Source organism: Aquarana catesbeiana, linkage group LG09 (genome assembly GCF_042186555.1).
Source record: "Aquarana catesbeiana isolate 2022-GZ linkage group LG09, ASM4218655v1, whole genome shotgun sequence".
Taxonomy (NCBI): domain Eukaryota; kingdom Metazoa; phylum Chordata; class Amphibia; order Anura; family Ranidae; genus Aquarana; species Aquarana catesbeiana.
In genome coordinates, this window is record NC_133332.1 from 172,538,732 (window position 1) to 172,552,935 (window position 14,204).

Below are 14,204 nucleotides of genomic sequence, written 5' to 3' on the forward strand. Positions count from 1 at the left end.
AGACACAATCAGGTATTGCTATAATCCACACGTGCAAAGAAAAGTATAGGTATAGCCTCTTACAAGAAGTTTATGATCTCTAAATTATAAAACATCATGTAAAGCGTAGAACACATAAGACTCCTCAAAGAAAGCCAATTCCGGCCCAGCAGCAGGCCATTCTGGATCTGGTGTATAATAATATAGCCACCCAGCCTCCACACATGGAAATCTGAATGTACACACTTCAAATCAGCTGTGTTCCTCCCCCAGGCAATGTTGTGAAGTTTATGAATTAGAAAAAGAGAAAAGCTCATCATGCAGTATGTAGATGGTATGTATTACATAATAAAAAAAAATTGCACTTACAAGAAAAAGGATAAAAGTAAGCCATAAAGCATATAGATCAGACCGCAGACTCAACCAAACAATCACCAACATAGTGATGTCACAGCTCCTGTATTACCCAACGTTTTTCCCCTTAACAGGCATCATCTGGGGTTGCAGGATCCTGCAACCCCAGGTGATGCCTGTTACAGAGAAACGCATTGGTTAATATAGAAGCTGTGATGTCACTGTGTTGCTGATCGTTTGGTTGAGTCCACAGTCGGATCTTTATAATTTACCGCTTGCTTTTATCATTTTTCTTGTAAGTGCAATTTTTTAAAATTATTTAATAAACATCATCTACATACTACACAATGTAAATGTAAATCCATGATCAAGCAAAAAAATAAATAAACCGCTCCCACCGACATGAAGGCTGGCTGCCCACTGCAGGCTAAGCCATTTGACTGTTATTATATAAGGGGTGGGTCCACCTGGGTACGTCACCTGGTGGCACTGCCCCTTCTGACGTCAATGACCCAGCATGCAACAGTGTTTTTATTTTATTTTTTTAATAAAGAAATTGTCAAAAACTGTGTGAGTGTTTTTATTACTTTTGTACACTTTTTTGGTGAATGGTGAATGGTTAAAGGGGGCTTCCAGATTCCGATAAATCCCCTGCCTGCAGACTATTAAAGGGATAAGAACAGGTTTTATTGGTGGCTGGTGCTTTCTTCCTTTTCCATGGCCAGTAGGCTGGAATGGAGAGCTAAACATTTCAATAATTATAATATTCATGGCTGCTTTTCAGGTATTTAAAGGGTGTTGACCTTAATCAGCCATTTTCTTTTCTTTGTATAAATAAAAGTGCAGCGCCGGATAATAGACCAATATTTACTAAGTGAATATAATGTGTAGGCTTACACTAATGTAAAAAATATACAATTAATCATGATCAAAAATAAGAAACATCTAGTAAAAAAATAGTCCATACGTAATTAATGTGTTGAAGAAAGTATGTGCATAATGAAACACAAAATGTTACAACAAAAAAGTTCATAAGTGAAGGTGTCCCAATGAAAGAATTCCGATACAGGACCCTGAATCTGTATTCTCCACCACTTGTGCTGCCCGTGAACAGAAGCTGAGTTCCTTTACTGTCCACCTGTTCGGCTCTTGTGCTGGAGCGTTGTAATTGGTATTTATTACAAGTTTTCACTATTATCCGTTTTATGCTGGATTCATATCTGAGTGGATGCTCATTGGCATGCGGCTCCTGTCCCTTCGGTTATCCATCGGTGTGCAGCACTTGTCTCCTGTGAGTGTGCCATGGAAGTTATTCCTTATTGACGCCAGCTGGTCACCTGTGAGAGAAGTGAGTCCTTAACAGTGTCCCTGCTGTTTTTACTAAGCCTGACTTGACCCCCCTGAGAAGGGCGGTGGCAGGCTTTCTGGTAAGCCTCCATTATTTGTTGAAAGGTGATGGGCAGCACAAGTGGTGGAGAATACAGATTCAGGGTCCTGTATCGGAATTCTTTCATTGGGACACCTTCACTTATGAACTTTTTTTGTTGTCACATTTTGTGTTTCATTATGCACGTATTTTCTTCAACACATTAATTATGTATGGACAATTTTTTCACTGGATGTTTCTTATTTGTGATCATGATTAATTTTATATACTTTACATTAGTGTAAGCCTACACATTATATTCACTTGGTAAATATTTGTCTATTATCCGGCGCTGCACTTTTATTTATACAATTTATGTGCCCTATATCGGGGTTATAGTGCCTAGCAGCAGGAGATCCTTCACGATTTATTTTAGTAATTTACATGTTTTTTATTTCTCATGCACCTAGCGCAATTCTTTCTTTATAATCTGTTACACATTTTCTTTTCTTTGTTTCAAATTATCTAATGAATTGCATAGTAAAAACGAACAATTTCAGCTAATATTTGATTTTGCGAAATAATTAAACATTTCCATTTGCCTTATAAAATCTCTTACATTGCCCACATTTGAACATAACGTTACAGTATATTACTTATTTCTTTGTGAGGTCAGGCACTGATGTCGGACGAGAAGGCCTGGCTTGCAGTCTCTGCTGTAATTCATATAAAAGGTGTTCTTGCGGTTAAGACTCTGTTCAGGCCAGTCAAGTTCCTCCACCCCAAATTTGCTCATCCATGTCTTTAAAGGAACTAGCCTTTTGCACTGGTGTGCAGTCATGTTGGAACAGGAAGGGTCATTCCCAAACTGTTCCCACAAAGTTGGGAGCATGAAATTGTCCAAAATATCTTGGTATGCTGACACCTAAAGAGTGCCCTTTACTGGAACTAAGGGGCCAAGCCCAACCCCTGAAAAACAACTGTGCACCATAATTCCCCCCCCCACCAAATGATTTGGAGGGGTGGCCCAATGCTTTTGGCAATATAGGGTGGATGAGCAACTTTGGGGTGGAAAAACTTGACTGGCCTGCACAGAGCCCTGGCCTCAACCCAACAGAACACCTTTGGGATGAATTAGAGCTGAGACTGCGAGCCAGGCCTTCTTGTCCAACATCATAGCCTGACCTCACAAATGCGCTTCAGGAAGAATGGTCAAACATTCCTATAGACACACTCCTAAACCTTGTGGACAGCCTTTCCAGAAGAGTTGAAGCTGTTATAGCTGCAAAGGGTGGGCCAACTCAATATAACCCTACGGACTAAGACTGGGATGCCATTTAAATTCATGTGTGTGCAAAGGCAGGTGTCCCAATACTTTTGGCAATATTGTGCATAATCCTTCTAAGGTAAACTTACTTGGACTCTCAAACATAAGTAGCAAAACTTATTTTACAAATCAGCCATACTTTAGCATCACCTTTCTGTCTTAATTTAGGTAGCAGTGGAGGAGATTTACTAAAATTGGTGCACACAGAATCTGGTGCAGCTGTGCATAGTAGCCAATCAGCTTCCACCATTATTATGCACCGCTGCACCAGATTCTGTGTGCACCAGTTTTAATAAATCACTCCCATTGTCACATTTATTACAGACAAAACAACACGCACTCATCTTGTCCTCATATAAGTAACATTTCCTCATCATTAGTTAGCTAAAAGCAAAACACAAAAAAAGCTAAACATTTAGATCAAAACATACACACATATCTTATGTTACTGCAGTAATCACAATCTGAGCATCAGCTCGTCATTTCCAAACCTCAAAAAAGATAATCGCTCTGAAACTTCCTGCAGCTCAGAGTCCAATGTCTTTTTACTTTCACAAGTTGAAGCTTCCTGACAATACAACCATTCTTTTGTACATCGGTCTCTTGCTCCATTTTATTAACCTCCCTGGCGGTATGATTATTTCAGATTTTAGGTGCTGAAAGCAGTACAATTATTTTGCACAGAAATTTGGCGTTTTATATTATAGGCCTGTAATTCTTAGGAATAATTCACTTAAATCTGTCCAAACAAGAGTCTAGTAGACATCCCGGGTATGATAAAGTTTGAAAAATGAAATAAAAAATTATAGTATAATAAATAACTATAAATAATTATACCAAATAATAATATAATCATAATACAAATTATTCAATAATGTAATCAAATCAAAAACACTGAAATTTGCTCAGTTGCAGAATTGTCGCTTTCGTTACTTTTAGTATTTGAAAACTGCATGCAGGACACTGGACAGACCACTAGGGACAAAGGGGAAGTGTAATTATTTGATACAGTACTGTAATCTTTAAGATTACAGTATACTGTATCTATACTGTGTGTTTCACTTTTTGAATTTGCCGCCAAACTCTGTCCCCGTGCATCGCAACGCTCGCAGGGAACGAAGCTTAGCACTATAAATTGAGCGATACACGGTGGCTTGCCGATCACAGCAGGGAGACATCGCAGGATCCAGGGGACAAGGTAAGTATCCTCTACATGGATCCTGCGATGCGATCCTGAGTCTGGCTCGGGGATACCGCTTTTGGTATTGAAAATCCACCCCAAGCCAGACTCGGGAATACCGCCAGGGGGGTTAAACCAACAATCATGAGCAATGGTGTTTTGTTGTGGACTTCCAACACAGGAATGGGCTTGCACCTGATCATCTACTAGCATCTTTATTTTAAGTATCTAATGCATTTTCTGTGCTTTCTAAATGTACTATGGCTTACACTACAAAGACACAATATTAAACCCAGCAGAAAACAGCACAAACAATCTAGCACAATTCTGCCATTCTATTATACATATCCCTAGTTCACACAGATTGAATACCCCACTCCTGGTACCAAATACTTTATCACAGATACGTGATAGTTTACAGCTTAGGGGTTGTATTCAGCATGTGCAAAGAGAATATATACAAAGTATAAAGTTTAATTGGGTAATAACAGATAAAGATAACAATTTTAGAAAATATAACAAGAAACCTTAACTAAAGATGCTGTTTCTTCCATGAGTCCCTCCCGCTTGTGCAGCATGGCCAGATAATTAATCCAAATTCTTGCATGATGCTCTGGAGATGAGACAGTTACTCCAAGCTTTCCATATAGTATATATAGGATTTAAATGTAAAGAAATGGTAAACTCCCACTGCAAACAGCACTATGACCTTTTAAGGACTTGGTCAGTTTGCAGTGACATTCCTTTGGTATGAGTCAGCTATGGTAACCAGGATATTAGATTTCTTTTATAATTGTGAAGCAACTAGACAACTTTAATAAGGAAATTTGAAGTATGCAATTTCCCCATCAAATTAGGATTCCTGCAATGTTACTGGTTCCTTAGGAAGCCATGGGTGCTTGCAGGAGGCTTAACGGGAGGTCAAATGGGCTAAGGTTCAGGCTTTTTTCCAAACACCTGAACAGCCAAGGTTTGGTCTGAACATAGGCTTGGACGAAACTGCTGGCTCATTTCTACCCAATGTAACTAGCAGCTCCTCCAAGGGTGCGCATCTCTGTTTTTATAGGAGTTCATTGATGTACAATTTCCAGAGTAATAAAATAATATTAAAGCAATTTAAATTTAAAATGTTTAAGTTATTTAGTAATCTGTCAGATGCTTTATTCTTATGCTAGTTTTTTGCTATAGTTTTTTTTTTTTTTTTTTTATAAATTACCTCAGGTTTCCTTGCTGTCAGCATTTGTGTAAGGAGATCCAAAGGTGATTAATCTAAGGTTACCAGTTTTTCAAAATGAAACTTGGGGACAGCTTATTTACTTTTAACCATGCCCACAAAACCACACCCTAAATATTAGTCACAGCCTGAAAATCATACACCCATTTTTACATGCCCTGAAACAATTTTTCACAGACTTTTAAAACAACGGTCAGATATTGAAAGAAAGAAAAAGGGAAAATACCTTGGCACCACAGAAAAGGTAATGATTTGTGTACACCATGTGCTGCACCACATTATGTGTGTGATCAATTTTTACTCGCTCTGAAACAATTGGTCACAGACTTTTGTAACAAGAGGCAGACATTGAAGGTATAAAGATAAAATACTGTGGGTACCACGAAAAGGAAAATAATGTGCTGTGCACAGCATACTTTTACCTGTGGCCAAACTGCTGTAACAGTGGGTGGAGTATGGTTAAAAAAGCTCGATCCTATGCTGCTTTGTGTCAAGAGTGCAGAGGTCAGGAGTAAGAGTTCAGGAGTCAGGAGTAAGTACCACACAGTTCAGGGGGTCAGGAGGAAATAACACACAGGGTTCAGGGATCAAGAATAAACAGGAGCTTCAAGGCTTCCCCCCAAAAAAATTAAAGGTCAGCAGCTACAAATACTGTAGCTGCTGACTTTTAATATTAGGGCACTTACCTGTCCAGGAATCCAGCAGAAGCCTCACCCGAGCCGATTTTTCAATCGCTTACCGGTTGCTGGTGCCACCATCTTGACTAAGGGAAATTGGACTTGTGGCTTCACAGCCAGATTTCTACTGCGCATACTCAAAGCATGCTGTACTTTGTGAATCAGCCGGCTGTGGGGAAAAGAGGGGGGGCGAACTGAGCCAAAAGTGGGAGCCGGTACCTGACAAAACCAGGTACTCACTCCCCCTCCCAACATGGGCCAAATGTGGCAGCGGAGGAGGAGGCAGACAAGCGGATCATTCTCTTTTGGGTGGAGCGCCGCTTTAAGTAACACTCAGGGGTGTCAGAAACCATGAATCAGACTGAGACTAAGAAAATGAGGGCGGGAGGCGCCAACTTAATAAATCCTACTGGTTTCAGTGTATTCAGTGTATTCTATGTAAGGTAAAAAAATACAGGTGCATGGGGTGGAGTTTCCCATCAATGATAATAACGTCCTGGGGTGCTCTGATGCCACTCTGTGGGCTTTGGTTTCTGTCCCTTGGCCGCGGGGGTGTTTATTTCAGTCACAGGCTTCTGTGCAGTGTCCACTAAACAGGAAGCTCCACGCTGACTAGTCTCAATACCCCCACGGCCAAGGGATCAATACTGGAGCCCACAGAGCGGCATCAGAGCACCCCAGGATGTTATTATATTTGATGGGAAACTCGACCCCATAGACCTGTAAGTTTTTACCTTACATAGAATACACTGAATACACTGAAACCAGTAGGATTTATTAAGTTGGCGCCTCCCCTTCACTTTCTTTACAAACATCATCGTAACCATCTTGAGGGGGCAAATGCTCACATTCGATGGCGTCTGGCACTTTGGAGAGGTTTTCTCTCCACGGAAGAATTCGGGTTTTCACTGTACAGGGCAGATGGCAGATGCAATGCAATTTTTTTAAAAACTTTTGGCTTGGGAACCCATGCCATTTTTTTCAATTTTTTATCTATATTGCTGAGAACCAACAATTCATTACAGCCACAATCAGTTTTAAATGACTTTTTTCCTTTAGAAATGTCATTTTGCTGTAGTACTGTTCTAAACATGGGAAAACTGCACCACTTTACAGGCATACTATAGACACCCCCCCAGGCATGATATTTAAAGGAATATTTCATTTTTATTGTTTCACTTTAAGCATTATTAAAATCACTGCTCCCGAAAACTCATAAGTTTTTAAAACTTATTTTTGCATTGATACATGTCCCCTGGGGCAGGACCCGAGTCCCCAAACACTTTTTTTTTTTTTCAAAAAGATTTTATTTTGATTATCCAACGTACAATATAGTATAGTACTGTACACAGCCATTTTGTAAAACAATTTACAGAGGTTAATGAGCTTCGGTACATACTTATGTCTACCTGAGGGATATTCACAAGTGTATATACCCGGATGGGAAGGCTGGATAAGCTAGTAACAACAGATCATAACAATTTAATAGTTGTCTATTAGTAGTGGATACCTGGATGGATCTGTTTAGGAAATCCCTGTGATTACTAGATTGTTAGATAACATTAGAGGCAAGGGATAAGGAAAGCAAAACAAGGGGGGGAGGGTGTAAAAGTAGGGAATAAGAGAGGGGGGGCTACATGGTTGAAACATATACGATTGTCCAGATGCATTTTACCATATTGGATAGCTGGTGATGGTAGTCTAATGATAATCTAATAGTGCTCTTGGTGTGGCAAGGAAAGCTGCCTGAGCTATGGTCGTTTTGACAAGAGAAGACCTTTTTATGAGGAGATCGTCTCTTTTGGTATTGGAGAGTAGGAGTCATAGTAAGAGAAAGAGGATTGGCTGAAATTTGCTATTTCCTCCTGGGAGAGAGATGAGAGCATGAAGGAATGCCATTTGGAGTAGAAGCGGTCTTTGGATTTTTTCTGTTTGAAATCCGTGTTTAGGTGGTCCTTGATGAGTAGATGTAGGAGCTCTCGCTTGATGTGGGTGATGTTAGGGCTGAGAGGAGAGATCCAATATTTCAAAATGGTTCTTCTCACAATTAGAAGGCAAATCAGAGAACACTCTTTGTGTGAAGGGGTATCTTTTGAGAAACCCGCGTGACTTGTATTTGTAGTAGTGGTTTGGGACCAAGGCAACAGTTTTGGGTCCCAGTGGCCAAAGATGAGGAGTAGCGGATCCTTTGGTAGTTTTAGTAGAGTCACTTCAAATACGTAGGAAAGTACCTGATCCCAGAAGGTAGAGATATAGGAGCAGTCCCAGAAGCGATGAGTCAGAGATGGTTTCGGTAGGTTGCAGAGGGGGCAAAAGGCTTTGCTCTTATCTGTTTTTGACGATAGGAAAGGCATGTATGCTCTGTGTACTATTTTCAGTTGCGTTTCTCTCCATATTTTGTTGGGTGTTTTTGTACGGTGTTGAGGCCTTGTAGGATTTTTTCCACTAGGTTCGGGTCAGGGAAATCTTTGCACCAATTGTTGACTGATGATGAGAGAGGTAGAGAGGACTTGTGTAGGAGAGGTTTGTATATGTCCGAGATTTTGTAAGAGTTATTCAGGATCATTTGGTCTGTGACGTTGGGCTGGAACCTTTTGTTATCTTGTTTGCATGCGTCTTTTAGGAAGCTGATGCATTGATCATAGTAGAAGGTATGTGTTGTGGGTAGAGAAAAGGTTTCCGCTATGTTGGCAAAGGGTAATGGCCGCCCCGTCACTGTGTTGCAGAGGGAGGAGAATTTCGTTAGGCCTTTCCGTTCCCATACTGTGAAGGGTTTGTGTTCCATGCCAGGTGGGAAGACCGGATTCCCCTGAATCGGAAGGTGTGTCGACACGAAGGGAGATACCTTGAACAGTTTCCTATCTTCTCTCTATGCTATTGCTGTATCCCTTAGTAGGAGGTTATGTTGATAGAGAGGGGGGACTGACTTCCATTTGCAGTGAAGGAGGGCCACTAATGAGTACGGATGAGCCATGTCAGATTCCAAAGAGAAGTTGGAGTAGCGGGAGGACTGCGTTATCCAGTCTAGGCTAGTTCTAAGCAGACATGCTAAGTTATAAATTCTAACATGGGGGAGACTGATGCTCCCTTCGCGCCTGGAAGATACAGTTTTTTGAAAGCTATACGTGGTCTTTTGCTTTGCCATAGGAATTTAGATATAGCAAAATTGAGTGAAGTCACATCCTTGTGACGGAGAAGTAGCGGAATAGTTTGTAAAGGGTATAATAATCTTGCAAAACTGACCATTTTTATCAAGTAGCATCTTCCCAAGAGCGAGAGGGGTAGATCCATCCAGGCAGTCAATTCCTGAGTTATCTTTGACAATAGAGGAGGGTAATTGAGGTTGTAAAGTGAAGAGGGGAGTTTCCCTATTTTTATTCCCAGATAGGTAATATGGGATTTTGCGACAGGAAAGATGGAGTGTTGGGCCCAAGATGGTTTAGAGTGAGTGCCAATGGGGAGAACTTCGCTTTTTTTATAGTTAATGTGGAGACCAGAGCATAGACGAAATATGTCAAATACCTTTTTTATGGTTAGCATATCTGATGGGGGGTTGGCTGAGAATATAAGAACATTGTCTGCAAATAGGGAAGTGTGCAGGTCATGCGTGCCGACTTTTATGCCATGGAAGGGAGCTGTTAATGTTAGGTACCTGGAAAGGGGTTCTAGGGCGATGTTGAAGAGGAGCGGGGATAGGGGGCAACCTTGGCATGTACCCTTGTGGAGGTGGAATTCTTCCGATAGAAGACCTGCTACCACTAATCTTGCTGTCGGGGCAGTGTACATGGCGGTAATAAGATGGTGGAAGGGGCCATCGAATCCCATTGCTGACATAGTCATGGATAACCAATCGAAACTAACGTTATCAAAGGCTTTCTCCGCGTCTAATGTGATAATGGCATGATCTGTATCTGGGTGTTGGATGGCATGTTCTAAGGCCAGCATTGGGCAGAGTGGATCAATGAGGGGATGATGTCGGCTAGCCTATTAGCTACGATTTTAGAAAGAATTTTCACGTCTAGATTGAGAAGCGAGATGGGCCTGTATGATCCCGGGTCATGGGGGACTTTGCCCTTCTTAGATAGTAATTTTATAATGGCCTGGTTCCCCGACTGTAGGTAGGCACCGCCTGACCATATACCCTTGTATACTTGAAGGAGAGTGGGTTCTAGGAGGGTTTGTAGGGACTTATAAAATTTGCTAGTGAATCCGTCTGGACACCAGGGCCTTGGAGAGGGTTAGGTTGTGAATGATCGTCGAGATTTCAGGAAGGGAAATAGGGGCATTAAGGGCCTCTAGTTGTGATGAGGAGATTTTGGGCATGTTTATTTTTTCTAGGAAGGCGCGCGCTGTTTTTATATCTATGGGATCTGAGGCATATAATGTGGAGTAAAATTTAAGCATGACCTTATTGATCTGTTGTGGAGTGGAGTGGAGGTTACCTTTGTTGTCACGGAGAGATGTGATATGTGTCGGGTGGAGAGGGCCTTTGCAGAGTCTGGCTAAGAGTTTGCCTGCCTTGTTCCCATACTTGTGGAAGGTGGCATCCAAGTGGGCCTTTTTTGTGAGTTCAAGGGTGTTTACCCAAGTATCGAATTCTCTTTTAGCTGCCTGCCATTCATTTCTGGCATCTGGGGAGTCTTTAGTGTATAAGGAGTGTTGTGCCTGGTGTAGGCGTGAACTGGCTGCTCTGTATTTAGTAAAAGTATTGCGCTTAAAGGAGGTAGCATATGAAATAATACGGCCCCTTAGGAATGCTTTGCTGGCGTCCCAGAAGAGGTTAGGATCATATAATTGGGGGGTGTTATTGGAGGAATATTCAGTCCATGCATTGGATATGTACTGTTGGAAGTCAGTGTCGTTGTGTAGGTCAGAGGGGAACCTCCAAATATTGGGGTGTGGGGTGGGTCCAGATTATCGAATGTCACCTCTATGGGGGCATGATCGGAAATGTTTATGTCATGAATGTTGGCATTATGGAGGAAGGGGAGTAAGTTGTCTGAGCCAAAGAAATAGTCTATCCTTGTGAATATTTTGTGTGGGTTGGAGAAGAATGTAAATTCTCTGTCCGCCGGGTGTGAGAGGCGCCATAGATCCTGAAGGTGGATGGCCTCCATGGTGTTTGCAAAGAGAGAAGGGGCGGAGGGGTCGGAGCCTGGTTTTGGGCATTTTGGGGATTATCTATCGTCTGATGGAGAATATCGTTGAAATCCCCTCCAACCAGGTGGGGGAGATGGGTGTTGTTAAGTAGTCAGGTGGACAATTCAGTGTAAAATTGTGTGCCTGGGCTGTTGGGAGCGTAAACATTCGTAATCACTAGCTCTTTGGAGCCTATTTGGACATGTGCCGTGATTAGACGACCCTGATTGTCTGTTTTCACTGACAAAATTGTGCAGGGGAGGTTTTTGCTTATTAGCAGGAGAACACCAGCTCTTCGACCTACCACATCGGAGCCTAAGACAGTGCCTACCCAAAGCTTCTTCATGCGATGAAAGTCTGGGGTTAGTAAGTGTGATTCCTGAAGTAAGGCTATGTCAGTTTTGATCCGTTTGAGATGTCAGAGAATTCTCATTCTCTTTTGGGGGGATCTGAGGCCTTTTACATTCCAAGAAACTATTTTCATATAGGGGGGTCTTGGGAGGGATATGTGCCGATGAGTTAGATTTGCCACCGTGTAGGTGGTGGGTTAAAGTACCAGCTATGTCAGGGAGCATGGTGTTGTTATCCTGATAGTGATGCGGATTAAAGGTGTATGACGGTTTGTATGAGCCCTGGAGAGAAGAGAGAGGGGAAGGGGGGAATGTCATGGGGCGGAATCATAAAAAAACAGAACATAACATTTAAACATGTAAAATGCACTTTTTTCCGCATGGAGTCACTGTGTAGGTCAACTCCCAGAATAGGACATTTCTGACACATCCCTAGAGAACCCATGAGAGGGTGGCAGGTGTTTGTGTAGGCTCCTGCGAGCCAAGTTTTGGGGGGAGGGTGAATTAAGCCGTACATAGTGAGGCCAGTAGGGACTAATCAAATATAATAGAAGAACAATTGCGAAGAGAAAAAACTGATAACTGAACAATGAATCATAATAGCATCATACTTAACGGAGTGCCTTCCAAAAACCTAAGGAGGTGCAATAAGGGCCATTTTCTGAAATTGGGTAGCCAGAGAAAAAAAAAAACTGCGAGTCTCTGGTCAGCGAGGGGTGAAACAATGCTGCTCCGAGATCGAGGATCTGAAGTGTTTGGGGGAGTCTTTGCGTGGACTCCGTTGATCCTGGGAGCTGTTAATCGGAGTAGCTTTAGAAGGGGTGTGCTGGTGGGGGTTTGAAAGCATAGACCGCAGATAAGCTTCTGCTTCCGAGGGTTCTTGGAAGGATAGCTGGTCGCCGCTAGGTGTCTTGAGGCATAGGGTAGCCGGGAAGGCCACAGTGAATTTAATTTGTTGTTTAAAGAGTTCTGAACATATCTGCTGGAAGGCTTTGCGCTTCTTTGAGACCTCGATGGAGTAGTCGGCAAAAATCAGAACCTTCACGCCATCGATTTGGAGCGAGCGGGTTTGTCTGAATTTTTGGAGAATAAGGGCCTTGTCAGAGTAGTTCGGGTATTTAGCGATGATGGGCCGAGGGTTCTTGCGTTCCTCATTATAGGACCCCATCCGGTGTGTGCGTTCCACCGTGCAAGAGCCTGTAAGGCCTAGCGCCTCCAGGATGCGTTGTGAGCAGAAGTCTGATAGAGCAGATGCTTGAAGAGATTCAGGTATCCCCACAAACTGCAGGTTGCTCCTTCTGGATCTTTTTTCCAAATCATCGAGTTTTTGGATAATATATTGGTTTGTCTTGTCTTGTGCTTGTTCTGTGGCCTGGGCTTGGTACATCTCCTCTTCCATGCTGGCTAGGCGGTGTTCTAGCTCGTTCAGCCTAGTGTTATATTCCCCTAGCTGGGCCTTTATTTGTTTCATCCCCGCATTGACAGCCTTTTCCACAGATGCAGAAATCATGGGGGACAGGAGGGCTGCTACAGCCTGCGCTATGCGCTCTGTTTTGTGGTCCCCGGCATACTGTGGAGTGGGGGCTTGTATGGAGAAGGCCTGAGAAAGGGAGGCTTAGGGAGAGGAAGTCTGAGGTAGTGGCTGAGCAGAGGAGGCTTGTAGGGAGGAATGAGGGGCTGTGCTGCCGCTTACCTCCATCTCCGCCATCTGAGCGCCTGAGTGAGGTTCCGTGTAGGCCGAAGCCGGGGCCTTGATTTGCGGCTGGGCTGGCGGCACCGTCTGGGCCGTGTTCGTGCGGGAGCCGAGTACTTCCACGCATCGGTCCATAGACTGAGGGATGACACCCGGGGTGGCCGAGGGTGGATGTGGGCTTCTTGGCTGTTTTTATATGACGGTTTTGTGTCCGTAGTGCGGGAGCTGCGTTGAGAGGCAGCTACTCCATGCGGCGCCAGAACCGGAAGTCCAAACACTTTTTATGACAATAACTTGCATATAAGTCTTTAAAATGACCACTTTTGGTTTTTCATGTTAGTGTCCCTTAGACTTTAATGGTGTTCTTCGCTTCTCAGCCTTTTGGCTAAGATCAAGTGTAGTATCTGTTCTTATCAGTTGCCAGGAGGTGGCGCTTGCCTCTGTCCCTGATCTACGGCGAAGTGGTATCAGGGATGGCATAGGCTATGCAAAACCTGCTGGTGTAAAGGTAACCTGGAGCAGTTCATAGCCGAAAGGGAAGCCTTCTGATGGGGATGGAGAACCACTGGGTCTGGCCAGAGGGTTGGGTCCCTGGCCTTCTGGCCTAGATTGGGGTAGCTCTAGCTCCGGTCAGTTTTTCGGGAGAGAACACTGGCTCCTCCTTTAGGAGGGGGGAGTGGTTAGTATTTCCCGAATGTAATTAGGTAGGAGGGATGGGAGCGACGGTGAGGCCTGATGGTAAAGGGCACTCACCAAGCTTCCAGAACTTCAGGCCTTCCTGGCTGGGGTGGGGGCTGCTGTGGTCTGGGCTGGTGGTCAGGGTTACACGAAAAGCCAGTGGTGAATGTGCCCCTGAAGTGGCAGTTCAGGGGTGCCATACAGTCGCAGTGTTTTGGCACTTTATG

General features: G+C 43.2%; 1 pseudogene; it reads left to right on the forward strand.

The window, feature by feature from the left end:
* Positions 1-13,664: 13,664 nt before the first annotated feature.
* Positions 13,665-13,798, forward strand: LOC141109064 (U2 spliceosomal RNA; annotated as a pseudogene).
* Positions 13,799-14,204: the final 406 nt, after the last annotated feature.